Consider the following 5,000-nt stretch of genomic DNA (forward strand, 5'->3'; position numbering starts at 1 on the left):
GGAGGAGGAGGGAGTGAGGGAGGAAGGGGAGTGGAGGAGGAGAAGGAGGAGGGAGGGAGGGAAGGGAGTGGAGGAGGAGGAGGGAGGGAGGGAGGGGAGGGAGTGGAGAAGGAGGAGACTGGAATAGGAGGAGAAGATGGAAGGAGAGGAGTGGAGGAGGAAGAGAGATGTAGGGAGGGGAGTGGAGGAGGAAGAGATGTAGGGAGGAGAGTGGAGAAAGAGGGAGGGAGGGAGGAGGGTGGAGAAGAAAAATAAGTAGGAGGAGGAGAAGGAAAAGAAGAAGAAGGAAGAGAAGAAACAGAAGAGAAGCAGAGAACAAAATGAACAAGAACAAGGAGACCAATGAAGAAGGAGTGTGGAAGGGGGGGAGGGGGAGGGAAGAAGAATAGGATGGTTAAGGAACACAATAAGGTTTAGTAAAAGGCGTCCGCGGATTACGAGGCGATGGAAGGAGAGTGAAGTGGGCGTAACAGGATAGCCAGGGGGAGAGGGGGAGGGGTAAGAGGGAGAGGGGGAGAGGGTGGGGTTGATGGGAGGGGAGGGTGGGGGGTTGAAGGGAGGGGGAGGGTGGGGGGGTTGAAGGGAGGGGGAGGGTGGGGGGTTGAAGGGTGGAGGGGGAGGGTGGGGGGTTGAAGGGTGGGAGGGTGGGGGTTGAAGGGTGGAGGGGAGGGGGGAGAGAGAGAGAGGGGGAGGGGGGTTGAAGGGAGGGGATGAGAGAGGGGGAAGTGCAGGGTGAGAGGGGAGGGGGGAGGGGGTTTGAGTGGGGATGGAGGAGGGAGAGTGGTTGGGGGAGGGGGTGAGAGAGAGAAAGGGAAGTGCAGGGTGAGGGTGTGAGGGGGTGAAGGGGAGAGGGGATGGGAGGGGTGGAAGGGTGAAGGGAGGGGAAGGGGTTGGGGGAGGGAGGGGCTGAGGGGTTGGGGGAGGGAGGTTGAGGAGTGGGGGAGGGGTGAGAGAAGAGAAGTGCAAGGTGAGAGGGGGAGAGGGCGAGGGGGGTGAAAGAAGGGAAGTGCAGAGTAAGAGGGGGAGGGAGAGAGTGTGGAAGTGGGGAGGGAGAGGGAAAGGGGTTGGGGGAGGGAGAGGGTGAGCGGTTGAAGGGAGGGGAGAGGGGGAGGGGGTGAGAGAAGAGAAGTGCAGGGTTGAGAGAGGGAGGGGGTGATAGAAGGGAAATGCAGGGTAAGAGGAGGGAGGGGTTGAGAGAGAATGGAAGTGCAGGGTGAGAGGGGGAGGGAGAGGGGAAGTGCAGGGTGAGAGGGGGAGGGGTGAAAGGGATGAGGGGTGAGTGGGTGAGAGAGGAAGGGGAGGGTGGGAGGTTGAAGGGAGGGAAAGGGGTTGGGGGAGGGAGAGGGTGAGGGGTTGGGGGAGGGGGTGAGAGAGAGAAAGGAAGTGCAAGGTGAGGAGGGGGAGAGGGGGGAGGGGGTGAAAGAAGGGAAGTGCAGAGTAAGAGGGGGAGGGGAGAGGGTTGGATAGTGGGGAGGGGGAGGGGTTAAAGGGAGGGAGAGGGAAAGGGCTTGGGGGAGGGAAAGGGTGAGCGGTTGAAGGGAGGGGAGAGGGGGAGGGGGTGAGAGAAGAGAAGTGCAGGGTGAGAGAGGGAGGGGGGTGACAGAAGGGAAATGCAGGGTAAGAGGAGGAGGGGGTGAGAGAGAGTGGAAGTGCAGGGTGAGAGGGTTAGGGAGAGGGGGAGAGGGGAAGTGCAGGGTGAGAGGGGGAGGGGGGAGGCGAGGGTGGGGGTTGAAGGGGAGGGAGAGGGAGAGGTATTGAAGGAAGGTGTAGGGAGAGGGATGAACTCTAGGGTGTAGGGAGGAGGTGGAGAGTGAGCTCGATGGGGTTGTAGGATGAGTGGAGGGAGGGGGAGGGGCGTAGGGAGGGAGTCAAGGAGGGGGCGTGAGCTCGGTAAGGAATAGGGAGGAACTCAAGGGAGGGGGGGGAGTGTCGAGGGCTGGCATAGTCCAGGGTAAGGCCACAGAGGGGGGGGGGGAGGAGAAGCGAAGGAGAGGGGGGGAGGGCTAGCATGATCCAGGGTAAGGATTCAGAGGAGAGGGGGGAGGGGAGAAGGGAGGGAGGAAGGGGGGGGTGAGGAGAGAGCATAGGGGTATCTGATGTCAGCAATGATCTCCCTTGATGTCTTATGACCGAATCCACCCTGGCTCGGAGGCGGAGGGCGGTGGCAACAGCTGATCGTGAGTTCTTCCTCTCTTCCTTCCCTATTTTTATCATTATTTCGCTTTTATCTCCCGCTTTCGTAGATTCTCTGAACACTCGTTACATTTATAGTTTTATTTTATTGTTACTCGTTTAAGAAAAAAAAAAAAAAAGGTAGAGACAGATGTATGTTCTGAAATGAGATGTCTTTTGGTTATATAATTTTTTTTTTCTCTCATTCGACCTTGTCTCTAATTGTTGCTCATCCTTTGTCTTAATGGGTGTCTTACAAGCCTTCTCTTGCAGTTTTAATGGTTGTTCTTTCATTGCAAAAGGAAATGTTTTTTAACCCTATGCCGTGTTTTCTTCATTTATATAATCCTATTTTATATACTTAACATATGCTAACCTTACAGCGTCTCTCTCTCTCTCTCTCTCTCTCTCTCTCTCTCTCTCTCTCTCTCTCTCTCTCTCTCTCTCTCTCTCTTCTCTCTCTCTCTCTCTCTCTCTCTCTCTCTCTCTCTCTCTCTCTCTCTCTCTCTCTCTCCCTCCCTCCTCTTCTTCTCTTCTTCTCTCTCTCTCTCTCTCTCTCTCTCTCTCTCTCTCTCTCTCTCTCCCTCCCTCCTTTTTTTTTGCATCGCTATAAAGCTTAATAACCCAACACGCCTCATTACCTAAGCAGCAACATCTTTCTCTTTTCATCGTGCAGGTTACATCATTTCTTTTCTTGGCCCAAAACCTGCTTTTTTTCCCTTCGTATTTAGTCCTCGCTCTCTCGGGAGGATGAGCTCTGAGATCCTCCTTCCTCTCCTGCGGGATGAGGAGGATGCGGAGGAGGGGAAGGAAGTACCACAAGGGGAAGGAAACAGGATGGAGGGGAAAAGGAGGAGAAACTGTAACGCACTGGGGTTCGCTTGACGTCCGCCCAACCACGGCAGCTGCGTGGGTGGATGGAGGGAAGAGAAGAGAAGGAGAGGGATAGATAGAGGGAAGAGAGAGGGGGAGAGTGGGATGGAGGGAAGAGAGAGAGAGGGAGAGTGGGATGGAGGGACGAGAGAGAGAGGGAGAGGAAGAGTTGGAGAGAGGGAGGGAGAGAGGTGACGGTTGGACGTGGCGGGGTATCGTCTTGTTTTTCATTAATGATTTTTCCCTAATTCGGCGGTTCTCCAATCTCTATTAACATGCGAAGCGCCTTGGCCAGCAGATGGTTCGGGAATCAGGGATCCGTTGGCCGTTCGGGGTCGCGTGCCGGGCCGTTAGAATAATTTGAATCGGCCGCCTTCGCCCCGGGGAGCCGGCGCCCGCGAACCCCGGAGGGAAACGAGAAACACCAATAACTTTAAATCTCTCGGTCATTATCATCACGGCGGTCATTCCTATTTTCTTGAGACTGTTACCTCGAAGGAACACCTGGCGCTCGCGTGCGCGCCCGCACCACGTGGCGAGGGGTCAGCGCGCGTGAAAATACGTGTTCCGCTCCCGGTTCCTCGCGCGCGCGCTCTTTTGCCGCCAAATTTCCAAGGAAAAGGAACCGGTTTGCCTTTCTTATTGTCCTAATGAATCTCCAGAGAAATTATTGAATATCTCTTATTTAAACTCACGACCTTCTCATGTAGGTCTATATTCTATACACATTTCATCGCCTAACTCAGATTCCTAATAAATTTTTTTTTGAGATATGGTTTTCACAATTTAAGGTCATAATAACTACTACCCAAACTAAATGAACTCAATTTAATTTACCTAACCTAAGTGCATATATTTCCATTTGGCCTTCTAAATGCATTATTCATTTTTTTTAACATATATTTTTCCCTTTTTCTTTTTCTTTATAAGCAAATCTTATATACATTTTTTTTTCTCTCTTTCTTTTTTTTACGAGCAAATCTTATAAACATTATATACATTTTTTCTTTTCTTTTTTTGCGAACAAATCTTCAATAACATCCTGAAGCAAAATATTTTCACACTTTCTTTTTCTCTTTTCTTTACGAGCAAATCTTATATACATTTTTTTCCCTTTTTTCTTTTTTTTTACGAACAAATCTTCAATAACTTCCTGAAGCAAAATATCTTCACACTTTTTTCCTCCCGACACGAACATCTCTCGTAAATCACTTATTCTCGCTGTCTTCCTTTCAACGCGATCTACTGGTATTTATCTACTAGTGGAGGGAAGGGGGAAAGATGGGAGAGAGAGAGAGGCAGAGAAGTAAAAGGAGGGAAAGAGAGAGGGAGGGGGGGAGGGAGGGAAGTAAAAGGGGAGAGAGAGATAGGGAGAATGAGGGGGAGGGGAAGAGGGAGAGAAGTTAAAGGAGGGAAAGAGATAGGGAGAGAGTGAGGGAGGGGGAGGAGGGAAGTAAAAGGGAGAGAGAGATAGGGGAAAAATGTGAGGGGGAGGGGGAGAGGGAGAGAAGTAAAGGAGGGAAAGAAAAGGAGGAGGGGGAGGGAGAGGGAGAGAAGTTAAAGGAGGGAAAGAGGAGGAGAATGTGAGGGGGAGGGGGAGAGGGAGAGAAGTAAGGGAGGGAAAGAGATAGGGAGAGAGTGAGGGGGAGGGAGAGGGAGAGAAGTAAAAGGAGGGAAAGAGATAGGGAGAGAGTGAGGGGGAGGGGGAGAGGGAGAGAAGTAAAAGGAGGGAAAGAGAGAGGGAGAATGTGAGGAGGGAGAGGGAGGGCACAAGGGTAGAAAGAGATAGGGAGAGAGTGAGGGGGAGGAGGAGAAAGAGAGAGAGAGATAGGGAGAGAGGGAGAGGGAGAGAATGAAATGAGGGAGAGAGAGAGAGAGAGAGAGAGAGAGAGAGAGAGAGAAAGAGAGAGCGAGAGAGAGAGAAAGAGAGAAAGAGAGAGACAAAGAGAGAGACA

Source organism: Penaeus vannamei, chromosome 15 (assembly GCF_042767895.1).
Source record: "Penaeus vannamei isolate JL-2024 chromosome 15, ASM4276789v1, whole genome shotgun sequence".
Lineage (NCBI taxonomy): Eukaryota > Metazoa > Arthropoda > Malacostraca > Decapoda > Penaeidae > Penaeus > Penaeus vannamei.